General features: G+C 43.9%; 2 long non-coding RNA genes across 52 annotated transcripts; both read left to right on the top strand.

Annotated features, from left to right (window-relative positions):
- On the top strand, nucleotides 1-5,815 carry LOC127910009 (uncharacterized). Of its 3 annotated transcripts, none has more exons than XR_008073570.1 (2): nucleotides 1-1,588; nucleotides 1,721-5,815. It is a non-coding gene; the product is annotated as an uncharacterized LOC127910009 (long non-coding RNA). The 3 variants fall into 3 exon arrangements; XR_008073569.1 differs by having other exon boundaries at nucleotides 1,677-5,815; XR_008073568.1 differs by having other exon boundaries at nucleotides 1,633-5,815.
- Nucleotides 5,816-6,121: 306 nt separating this feature from the next.
- On the top strand, nucleotides 6,122-10,096 carry LOC127910008 (uncharacterized). Of its 49 annotated transcripts, none has more exons than XR_008073567.1 (6): nucleotides 6,122-7,396; nucleotides 7,440-7,684; nucleotides 7,783-7,831; nucleotides 7,881-8,272; nucleotides 8,460-8,802; nucleotides 8,852-10,096. It is a non-coding gene; the product is annotated as an uncharacterized LOC127910008 (long non-coding RNA). The 49 variants fall into 49 exon arrangements; XR_008073527.1 differs by adding an exon at nucleotides 8,315-8,363 and having other exon boundaries at nucleotides 7,440-8,174; nucleotides 8,224-8,272; XR_008073557.1 differs by having other exon boundaries at nucleotides 6,122-7,151; nucleotides 7,440-7,488; nucleotides 7,538-8,272.
- Nucleotides 10,097-12,604: the final 2,508 nt, after the last annotated feature.

Below are 12,604 nucleotides of genomic sequence, written 5' to 3'. Positions count from 1 at the left end.
AGTCGTAATTTAAGTTTTTAGAAAATATAACAATCTATAAGAATTTCATGTCCCATTGAGAAGAGAAAGTTCAGGGGGCAGAGTTTATCATATATTAGATGGTATTGTTCAGGGGGCAGAGTTTATCATATATTAGATGGGATTGTTCAGGGGGCAGAGTTTATCATATATTAGATGGTATTGTTCAGGGGGCAGAGTTGATCATATATTAGATGGTATTGTTCAGGGGGCAGAGTTTATCATATATTAGATGGGATTGTTCAGGGGGCAGAGTTTATCATATATTAGATGGGATTGTTCAGGGGGCAGAGTTTATCATATATTAGATGGGATTGTTCAGGGGGCAGAGTTTATCATATATTAGATGGGATTGTTCAGGGGGCAGAGTTTATCATATATTAGATGGGATTGTTCAGGGGGCAGAGTTTATCATATATTAGATGGGATTGTTCAGGGGGCAGAGTTTATCATATATTAGATGGGATTGTTCAGGGGGCAGAGTTTATCATATATTAGATGGGATTGTTCAGGGGGCAGAGTTTATCATATATTAGATGGGATTGCTCAGGGGGCAGAGTTTATCATATATTAGATGGGATTGCTCAGGTGGCAGAGTTTATCACATATTAGATGGTATTGCTCAGGGGGCAGAGTTTATCATATATTAGATGGGATTGCTCAGGGGGCAGAGTTTATCACATATTAGATGGTATTGCTCAGGGGGCAGAGTTTATCACATATTAGATGGTATTGCTCAGGGGGCAGTTATCAGATATTAGTGGCGGTGAGGTAATACCATCTATCATCTAGTTGGCGGTGAGGTAATACCATCTATCATCTAGTTGGTATCGTGGTGATGGGGATAAGTACTAGGTATCGTGGTGATGGGGAGAAGTACTAGGTATCGTTGTGATGGGGAAAAGTACTAGGTATCGTTGTGATGGGGAAAAGTACTAGGTATCGTTGTGATGGGGAAAAGTACTAGGTATCGTTGCGATGGGGAAAAGCACTAGGTATCGTTGCGATGGGGAAAAGTACTAGGTATCGTTGCGATGGGGAAAAGTACTAGGTATCGTTGTGATGGGGAAAAGTACTAGGTATCGTTGTGATGGGGAAAAGTACTAGGTATCGTTGTGATGGGGAAAAGTACTAGGTATCGTTGTGATGGGGAAAAGCACTAGGTATCGTTGTGATGGGGAAAAGCACTAGGTATCGTTGTGATGGGGAAAAGCACTAGGTATCGTTGTGATGGGGAAAAGTACTAGGTATCGTTGTGATGGGGAAAAGCACTAGGTATCGTTGTGATGGGGAGAAGTACTAGGTATCGTTGTGATGGGGAAAAGCACTAGGTATCGTTGTGATGGGGAAAAGCACTAGGTATCGTTGTGATGGGGAAAAGTACTAGGTATCGTTGTGATGGGGAAAAGTACTAGGTATCGTGGTGATGGGGATATGTACTAGGTATTGATGTGTATTATTCTAGAGAGCCTCTGACCAGAGGTAGAGGCCACTGGTTTTGACACCTAGGGAGCCTCTGGTCAGAGGTAGAGGCCACTGGTTTTGACACCTAGAGAGCCTCTGGTCAGAGGTAGAGGCCACTGGTTTTGACACCGAGAGAGCCTCTGACCAGAGGTAGAGGCCACTGGTTTTGACACCTAGAGAGCCTCTGGTCAGAGGTAGAGGCCACTGGTTTTGACACCTAGAGAGCCTCTGGTCAGAGGTAGAGGCCACTGGTTTTGACACCTAGAGAGCCTCTGGTCAGAGGTAGAGGCCACTGGTTTTGACACCTAGAGAGCCTCTGGTCAGAGGTAGAGCCACTCGTTTTGACAGGAGCCACGTAGAGAACCTCTGTATCGGACAGCGTGTCATTTGAAATGAAAACGTAGATCTAACGACAACCGGGGTTTGGCAAGGGATACGTCTGTCTATTCATTCAGACCGTGACGAACCTAACCGCGGAAATTCTAGTAAAGAGATGTATTTGCACACACACTTCATGCATACAACACCAGAAGACAGTACACTGTACACAGTACACAGTACACAGTACACACGGACGAGTGTTACACAACAAGGAAAATCCACTTCCATAATCCAGTTTATTTATCTTTTTGAATGAACTTGGGTTTTCTTTTTCTGTGTTCTATTTCTACAGGTTTGGGTTTCCGATGCACTATGTTCATTCAATGTTTTTTTTTATTGCATCGTTTTGCCACTTCCTGTTAGGCACTTTTTGAAGTTATGCACTTCGAAAAACATGTTTTAATTCAATAATGCACCCACCCACCCACAGTGCATTGCTCCTATTGAAAATATTAGATTAATACTGGAGGTGGAAGGTAATGACACAAATGATTATTAAAGTGAAACAATCAAATTCACAGCATCATTTCATACCTCTTTTTATTTTTTTTATTTTTTTAAGAATATCAGAGATAATGTGACATTTCTGGTAATTTTTTTTCTTGAGGAAATTTACGGTGTATTTCCTGATATTAAGGAAACCTATTTTCTTCCTCTGGCTGAAGATGGTTTGATGTTATGCCCTTAGACACAGATCTAGGATCAGCTTACCTTCAATCATAACCTTAAATATCAATTGGGGGGGTTCATTTAAAGCTGAACTCGGATCAGTGTCTATGGGTTGATTGGAGCTTATGGATCCCAAACGTCTGGTAGTGTGACCACTGACGGCAGTTGTGTGAGGGAAGAGACATATATGTCCAATGGTTATATTCCCATCGGGAGTCTGGTAGTGTGACCACTGACGGCAGTTGTGTGAGGGAAGAGACATATATGTCCAATGGTTATATTCCCATCGGAGTCTGGTAGTGTGACCACTGACGGCAGTTGTGTGAGGGAAGAGACATGTCTGTCCAATGGTTATATTCCCATCGGGAGTCTGGTAGCAGCTTGTTCTGTAGAACCATCCATTTCCCCCTTGTGGAGTTGAACCGACTGGGTTGAGCTAAACAACATCGGAATAGTAGGATTTTTAGTTTGTTTGGTAGCGAAACAAAGTGAATGTGGACAATGTTTTTTTATTTTTATTTACCTTTCTAAAAGTCTGAAGTGTCATTTTTGGAAGGATATCTATAACGCAGCAGGATTTCCTCATTTTGGGGGGACTTCTTCATATGCTAGCTATGAGAGAACCCTTGTCATTGCACCTGTTTATATAGCAAGTCATTCCCTTATGGTTCTATTGTCCTACCTGGTGTGGTGTTTCGGTAGGTTGAGCCTGTGAGGTTGTGAGCCATGACTTTATGCAATGTCTTACCGTATGATATGTCCAACTCTGCAATGAGGATGATTTATGGTCTGCAATGAGGATGATTTATGGTCTGCAATGAGGATGATTTATGGTCTGCAATGAGGATGATTTATGGTCTGCAATGAGGATGATTTATGGTCTGCAATGAGGATGATTTATGGTCTGCAATGAGGATGATTTATGGTCTGCAATGATGATGATTTATGGTCTGCAATGAGGATGATTTATGGTCTGCAATGAGGATGATTTATGGTCTGCAATGATGAGGATGATTTATGGTCTGCAATGATGAGGATGATTTATGGTCTGCAATGATGAGGATGATTTATGGTCTGCAATGAGGATGATTTATGGTCTGCAATGAGGATGATTTATGGTCTGCAATGATGAGGATGATTTATGGTCTGCAATGATGAGGATGATTTATGGTCTGCAATGAGGATGATTTATGGTCTGCAATGAGGATGATTTATGGTCTGCAATGAGGATGATTTATGGTCTGCAATGATGAGGATGATTTATGGTCTGCAATGAGGATGATTTATGGTCTGCAATGAGGATGATTTATGGTCTGCAATGATGAGGATGATTTATGGTCTGCAGTGATGAGGATAATTTATGGTTTGCAATGATGAGGATGATTTATGGTTTGCAGTGATGAGGATGATTTATGGTCTGCAATGAGGATGATTTATGGTTTGCAATGATGAGGATGATTTATGGTTTGCAGTGATGAGGATGATTTATGGTTTGCAGTGATGAGGATGATTTATGGTCTGCAGTGATGAGGATGATTTATGGTTTGCAATGATGAGGATGATTTATGGTCTGCAATGATGAGGATGATTTATGGTCTGCAATGAGGATGATTTATGGTTTGCAGTGATGAGGATGATTTATGGTTTGCAGTGACGGTGACTCGTGGTCTGCAGTGGTTTTGGACACGTTGTGCTTTGGTTGACATGCCAAATGTATTCAAATTTGTTAAGAGACTAAGCTTGGCATAGGTTCTGACATAGAGAAGCTGGTAATGGTCATAGACTACAGGCTATTTTAGGATTCTGTGCACCATGGTTGTCTAAAGGGAAATGGTTGTCCACAGAACAAGTGACCCCCTCCAAAAAAAAAAAGACATTTGAGACTAAATAAATCGAGAAAAGAATGAAACATTAGCTAAATAACTTTCTCTACATCACTAACATGTGAAGCAGCATTTATATATTAGTAGTCTTTGTTTTTTTGTGTGTTTTTTCCCGGGTGTACTTGTGTGCATTCTATCAACAAAGACTACCAGAATAGTAAGATATTATACAAATCGGTGGATTAAATATATATTTCTAATTGTGAAAAATGAAAATGCACTCCTTATTCACTGAAGTGCCAATCCTGACCAACTAAAGACATGAGGTTGATTTAAATGTCTTTTGAGTTGGTGATCATAATCTTTTTCTTTTTATTTCCTTGAATGTGCACGTTTGTAGTGCAAAATACTGTTGATGTTTTGTTTTTTTCTTACCTTCTAGTTCCATGACTTGCCGTGGTTTCTCTAAACAAGTGGCATTCTTTACTGCTTTTGCACAACAACAAAAAACTGGGATTGAGTCAGAACAGAGGAATAATTTAATCGACAGAATAAAATACCTTTTTTTTTTTTTTATCTTGGTGATCCGTCTAAAGTGAATAATGATGCTTCTTCCATTTTAAGGTGTTGTTTTCACTGTTCAGACCCTCACGCTGATGCAACTGCAGGACCGCCAGTCCAGACATGGGTTTGATTAGAGAAAGGCAGAGCCATCAAGTGTAATTTTAGGCTGAGAACAGACTGCATTGCACATTAGTAGGTCCCTGAGTTTTTCCTTAGTCGGGTAATATGGCCTGGAAAAGATCCGAGCCCAGGCCAATACAGGGCCACGTTCAGTAGCTAAACGTTGCAGATAGAGGAGCCCACGTGATTCATTCTACATTGTAGAGGCATGTTTGTTCTACATAGCATATTTCTATCTTAATGTTCTAAACTGTTGTGCCCTGCTGAACGGTCTGTTCAACTTGCATGTTGGCACGACCCATCTTCCCACAAACAGCCACATAATGCACGACCCATCTACCCACAAACAGCCACATAATGCACGACCCATCTACCCACAAACAGCCACATAATGCACGACCCATCTACCCACAAACAGCCACATAATGAGTAACCCATCTACCCACAAACAGCTAACAGCCACATAATGCACGACCCATCTACCCACAAACAGCCACATAATGCACGACCCATCCACAAACAGCCACATAATGCACGACCCATCTACCCACAAACAGCCACATAATGCACGACCCATCTACCCACAAACAGCCACATAATGCACGACCCATCTACCCACAAACAGCCACATAATGCACGACCCATCTACCCACAAACAGCCACATAATGCACGACCCATCTACCCACAAACAGCCACATAATGCACGACCCATCTACCCACAAACAGCCACATAATGCACGACCCATCTACCCACAAACAGCCACATAATGCACGACCCATCTACCCACAAACAGCCACATAATGCAGTAACCCATCTACCCACAAACAGCCACATAATGCACGACCCATCTACCCACAAACAGCCACATAATGCACGACCCATCTACCCACAAACAGCCACATAATGCATCGACCCATCTACCCACAAACAGCCACATAATGCACGACCCATCTACCCACAAACAGCCACATAATGACCCATCACGACCCATCTACCCACAAACAGCCACATAATGCACGACCCATCTACCCACAAACAGCCACATAATGACCCATCTACCCACAAACAGCCACACCCATCTACCCACAAACAGCCACATAATGCACGACCCATCTACCCACAAACAGCCACATAATGCACGACCCATCTACCCACAAACAGCCACATAATGCACGACCCATCTACCCACAAACAGCCACATAATGCACGACCCATCTACCCACAAACAGCCACATAATGCACGACCCATCTACCCACAAACAGCCACATAATGCACGACCCATCTACCCACAAACAGCCACATAATGCACGACCCATCTACCCACAAACAGCCACATAATGCACGACCCATCTACCCACAAACAGCTAACAGCTAATTCAAAATGGAGAAGACTCTTTTTTTTTTTCTTCTTTAAAAAAAAATGATTTTTTTTTTGTTGACTTTGTGGTGCTTTGCCATTGCATGTACATTGACTTGGATATGGAGGGTATATAATTATTATTGGCTGTCCAGACCCAGTCACTCAATCAACCAATCACTTGTCCAGAGACAGCTTTCAGCTATCTCTTGATTTAGCACAATGAATCAGAAGCTACATCCTTGGCTGAGAATGAACCAACCAATCAGAGCTGCAATAGAATATTCTCTAAAAGTCAACCATCCCCAGGGATTCATTTAAGACTGTTTCCAAAAGTGCATCCTATTTTCCATCTTAACGTCCCAGGGGTCCATGGGGCTCTGGTGAAAAGTAGTGCAGTAAATAAGGAATAGACTGTCATTTGGGACAGAACCTTCTTTCCTTCCTCCCTTCTCCCGCTTCAGTGCAATTAACAGAGCTGAATGAATCCTACACATGCCTAATGATTTCTGCAAAGTGCTGAAATGCTCCATATGGCAATAGTAGAAGGGACAGGAGGTTTTTCCTGACCAGGAGAAAATCAAATGTTATTTGTTTACAGTGAAATGCTTACAAGCTTTAAGTTTTAAGAAGAAAGTGTTGAAAGTATTTATTTACTAAAATGTCTGTGTCCCAAATGGCATACATATTCCCTATAGCAGGGATATGTTCTCTTCTACTTGATAATTAATTTCACACATCTGGTGTCTCAGGTCTAAATCAGTCCCTGGTTAGAGGGGAATCACACACCTTGTGTCCCAGGTCTAAATCAGTCCCTGGTTAGAGGGGAATCACCCATCTGGTGTCCCAGGTCTAAATCAGTCCCTGGTTAGAGGGGAATCACCCATCTGGTGTCCCAGGTCTAAATCAGTCCCTGGTTAGAGGGGAATCACCCATCTGGTGTCCCAGGTCTAAATCAGTCCCTGGTTAGAGGGGAATCACCCATCTGGTGTCCCAGGTCTAAATCAGTCCCTGGGGGAATCACCCATCTGGTGTCCCAGGTCTAAATCAGTCCCTGGTTAGAGGGGAATCACCCATCTGGTGTCCCAGGTCTAAATCAGTCCCTGATTAGAAGGGAATCACACACCTTGTGTCCCAGGTCTAAATCAGTCCCTGGTTAGAGGGGAATCACCCATCTGGTGTCCCAGGTCTAAATCAGTCCCTGGTTAGAGGGGAATCACCCATCTGGTGTCCCAGGTCTAAATCAGTCCCTGGTTAGAGGGGAATCACCCATCTGGTGTCCCAGGTCTAAATCAGTCCCTGGTTAGAGGGGAATCACCCATCTGGTGTCCCAGGTCTAAATCAGTCCCTGGTTAGAGGGGAATCACCCATCTGGTGTCCCAGGTCTAAATCAGTCCCTGGTTAGAGGGGAATCACACACCTTGTGTCCCAGGTCTAAATCAGTCCCTGATGAGAGGGGAATCACACACCTTGTGTCCCAGGTCTAAATCAGTCCCTGGTTAGAGGGGAATCACCCATCTGGTGTCCCAGGTCTAAATCAGTCCCTGGTTAGAGGGGAATCACCCATCTGGTGTCCCAGGTCTAAATCAGTCCCTGGTTAGAGGGGAATCACCCATCTGGTGTCCCAGGTCTAAATCAGTCCCTGGTTAGAGGGGAATCACCCATCTGGTGTCCCAGGTCTAAATCAGTCCCTGGTTAGAGGGGAATCACCCATCTGGTGTCCCAGGTCTAAATCAGTCCCTGGTTAGAGGGGAATCACCCATCTGGTGTCCCAGGTCTAAATCAGTCCCTGATTAGAGGGGAATCACCCATCTGGTGTCCCAGGTCTAAATCAGTCCCTGGTTAGAGGGGAATCACCCATCTGGTGTCCCAGGTCTAAATCAGTCCCAGGGGAATCACCCATCTGGTGTCCCAGGTCTAAATCAGTCCCTGGTTAGAGGGGAATCACCCATCTGGTGTCCCAGGTCTAAATCAGTCCCTGGTTGAGGGGAATCACCCATCTGCTGTCCCAGGTCTAAATCAGTCCCTGGTAGAGGGGAATCACCCATCTGGTGTCCCAGGTCTAAATCAGTCCCTGGTTAGAGGGGAATCACCCATCTGGTGTCCCAGGTCTAAATCAGTCCCTGGTTAGAGGGGAATCACCCATCTGGTGTCCCAGGTCTAAATCAGTCCCTGGTTAGAGGGGAATCACCCATCTGGTGTCCCAGGTCTAAATCAGTCCCTGGTTAGAGGGGAATCACCCATCTGGTGTCCCAGGTCTAAATCAGTCCCTGGTTAGAGGGGAATCACCCATCTGGTGTCCCAGGTCTAAATCAGTCCCTGGTTAGAGGGGAATCACCCATCTGGTGTCCCAGGTCTAAATCAGTCCCTGGTTAGAGGGGAATCACCCATCTGGTGTCCCAGGTCTAAATCAGTCGCTGGTTAGAGGGGAATCACCCATCTGGTGTCCCAGGTCTAAATCAGTCCCTGATTAGAGGGGAATCACCCATCTGGTGTCCCAGGTCTAAATCAGTCCCTGGTTAGAGGGGAATCACCCATCTGGTGTCCCAGGTCTAAATCAGTCCCTGGTTAGAGGGGAATCACCCATCTGGTGTCCCAGGTCTAAATCAGTCCCTGGTTAGAGGGGAATCACCCATCTGGTGTCCCAGGTCTAAATCAGTCCCTGGTTAGAGGGGAATCACCCATCTGCTGTCCCAGGTCTAAATCAGTCCCTGGTTAGAGGGGAATCACCCATCTGGTGTCCCAGGTCTAAATCAGTCCCTGGTTAGAGGGGAATCACCCATCTGGTGTCCCAGGTCTAAATCAGTCCCTGGTTAGAGGGGAATCACCCATCTGGTGTCCCAGGTCTAAATCAGTCCCTGGTTAGAGGGGAATCACCCATCTGGTGTCCCAGGTCTAAATCAGTCCCTGGTTAGAAGGGAACAATTTAAAAAGTGCAGTGAAACTGGCTTCGAGGTCCAGCGTTGAGTTTGAGGGCCCTATATAGTGCACTACTTTTGACCAGAAACCTATTGGCCACGGTCAAAAGTAGTGCACTATATATGGAATAGGGTGCCATTTGGGATCAAAAGTATTGCACTATATAGGGAATATGGTGCCATTTGGGAGGGCCTACTGGGTTGTAGTTATTTGCTATAGTGTTTCCCTGTCAGGCCCTATGGTCAGGAATAACTCCTACCCCTAGGCAAAGATTTTTTTAAATTATTAAAGATTTAAATGGGACTTTTCTTGTCGTCCGTCCTAGGTCCTGTAAATGTGTATATCTCCGAAAATCCCAAGCCACGCCTTTTAGTGCTCAGCTTTGTCAAAATAATGCTCTCTGTTCTACAATTGTTTACAATGCAACACGTTTGTAAAGTATTTTTCACATGTCATAACTGACCAGTCTTGGTGTATACTCTTTAATCCTCTCATTCATCTTTCGCAATGTATTTATTTCTAAAAACAAATATTTAACTTTTTTTTTTTTTTTTTTTTTTTTAAGCTTTCGATAACCCATCTTGTACTGTGACTTGACTTTACCGACGGTATGAATGAGTGACACGAAACTGATACGCTTCAACGGAACATGACACAAACAGGAATACATAAACAACAACAAAAATGCATTAACAAATATTGGAAATGTGTACAAGTGAAAGTTGTGGAAAATGTAAGAGATATATATATATATATTAAAACAAATGTTGCAACCCTTTTAATGTCTGTTGATTTTCCATTGCTTGAACATGGTTTGAATGACAAAAAGATACCAAAATGTGAATGCATTTTGCTTCTGTATGTGTGAGAAGAAACTATACTGAACAAAAATATAAACGCAACATGGAAAGTGTTGGTCCCATGTTTCACGAGCTGAAATAAAATATCCCAGAAATGTTCCATACTCACGAAAAGCTTCTCTCAAATTTTGTGCACAAATTTGTTTACATCCCCGCTAGTGAGCGTTTCTTCTTTGCTAAAATAACCGATCCACCTGACAGATGTCGCATATCAAGAAGCTGATTAAACAGCATGATCATAACACGGGTGCACCTTGTGCTGTGGTTCTGTAGCTCAGTTGGTAGAGCATGGCGCTTGTAACGCCAGGGTAGTGGGTTCGATTCCCGGGACCACCCATACGTAGAATGTATGCACACATGACTGTAAGTCGCTTTGGATAAAAGCGTCTGCGAAATGGCATATATTATTATATTATTATTATTACTGTGGACAATAAAAGGCCACTCTAAAATGTGCGGTTTTGTCACACAACACAATGCCACAGATGTCTCAAGTTTTGAGGGAGAGTGCAATTGGCATGCTGACTGCGAATGTCCACCACAGCTGTTGCGAGAGAATTTAATGTTAATTTCTCTACCATAAGCCACCTCTGTCATTTTAGAGAATTTGGCAGTACGTCCGATCGGCCTCACAACCGCAGACTATGTGAAACCACGCCAGTCCAGGACCTCCACATCTTGGTTCTTGATTCTCTCCAGACCTGACTGCCCTTAACCAACACAAATACATCCTGTGGCGTTCTGTATTCGCATCGAACAGCCCCCGTGAAATGTAACTTTTCAGGGAAGTTACAAAACCAATATACACGGCGAACCCAGAGTCTCTGATGGCACAGCTGGCGCTGCAGTACAGCGCCCTTAACCACTGCGCCACCCCGGAGGCCCCCTGGCCAAGGCTTTCGACTCTGTCAATCACCACATCCTCATCGGCAGACTCAACAGCCTTGGTTTCTCAAATGATTTCCTCGCCTGGTTCACCAACTACTTCTCCTACAGAGTTCAGTGTGTCAAATTTGAGGGCCTGTTGTCCGGGCCTCTGGCAGTCTCTATTGGGGTGCCACAGGGTTCAATTCTTGAGCCGACTCTCTTCTCTGTATACATCATTGATGTCGCTCTTGCTGCTGGTGAGTCTCTGATCCACCTCTACGCAGAAGACACCATTCTGTATACCTCTGGCCCCTCCTTGGACACTGTGTTAACTAACATCCAGACGAGCTTCAATGCCATACAACTCTCCTTCCGTGGCCTCCAACTGCTCTTAAATACAAGTAAAACTAAATGCATGCTCTTCAACCGATCGCGGCCTGCACCTGCTCGCTCGTCCAGCATCACTACTCTGGACGGTTCTGACTTAGAATATGTAGACAACTATAAATACCTAGGTGTCTGGTTAGACTGTTACCTCTCCTTCCAGACTCACATAAAACATCTCCAATCCAAAGTTGAATCTAGAATTGGCTTCCTATTTTGCAACAAGGCATCCTTCACTCATGCTGCCAAACATACCCTCGTAAAACTGACCATCTTACCGATCCTCGACTTTGGCGATGTAATTGACAAAATAGCTTCCAATACCCTACTCAACAAATTGTATGCAGTCTATCACAGTGCCATCTGTTTTGTCACCAAAGCTCCATATACTACCCACCACTGCGACCTGTACGCTCTCGTTGGCTGGCCCTCGCTTCATACTTGTCGCCAAACCCACTGGCTCCAGGTCATCTACAAGACCCTGCTAGGTAAAGTCCCGAATTATCTCAGCTCACTGGTCACCATAGCAGTACCCACCCGTAGCACGCATTCCAGCAAGCATATCTCACTTGTCACCCCCAAAGCCAATTCCTCCTTTGGCCGCCTCTCCTTCCAGTTCTCTGCTGCCAATGACTGGGACGGACTACACAAATCTCTGAAACTGGGAACACATCTCCCTCACTAGCTTTAAGCACCAGCTGTCAGAGCAGCTCACAGATTACTGCACCTGTACATAAACCATCTATAAATAGCCCAAACAACTACCTCATCCCCTACTGTATTTATTTATTTTGCTCCTTTGCACCCCATTATTTTTAATGGTATTCCACCCTAGTATTCCTACTTAACACACTCATCTACTGTCAAATCTACCATTCCAGTGTTGTAATTGTTATATTGTATTTACTTCGCCACCGTGGCCTATTTATTGCCTTTACCTCCCTTATCTCACCTCATTTACTCACATTGTATATAGACTTATTTTTCTACTGTATTATTGACTGTATGTTTGTTTTACTCCATGTGTAACTCTGTGTTGTTATATGTGTCGAACTGCTTTGCTTTATTCTTTATTCATCTGAGACCAGCCATCCGGACAGCTGATGAAACTGAGGAGTATTTCTGTTTATTCATCTGAGACCAGACATCCGGACAGCTGATGAAACTGAGGAGTA

This window comes from Oncorhynchus keta, chromosome 20, assembly GCF_023373465.1.
Source record: "Oncorhynchus keta strain PuntledgeMale-10-30-2019 chromosome 20, Oket_V2, whole genome shotgun sequence".
Classification (NCBI taxonomy): domain Eukaryota; kingdom Metazoa; phylum Chordata; class Actinopteri; order Salmoniformes; family Salmonidae; genus Oncorhynchus; species Oncorhynchus keta.
Note: the sequence above shows the minus strand (reverse complement) of the source record. Positions and strands in the feature narration are given on the sequence as shown.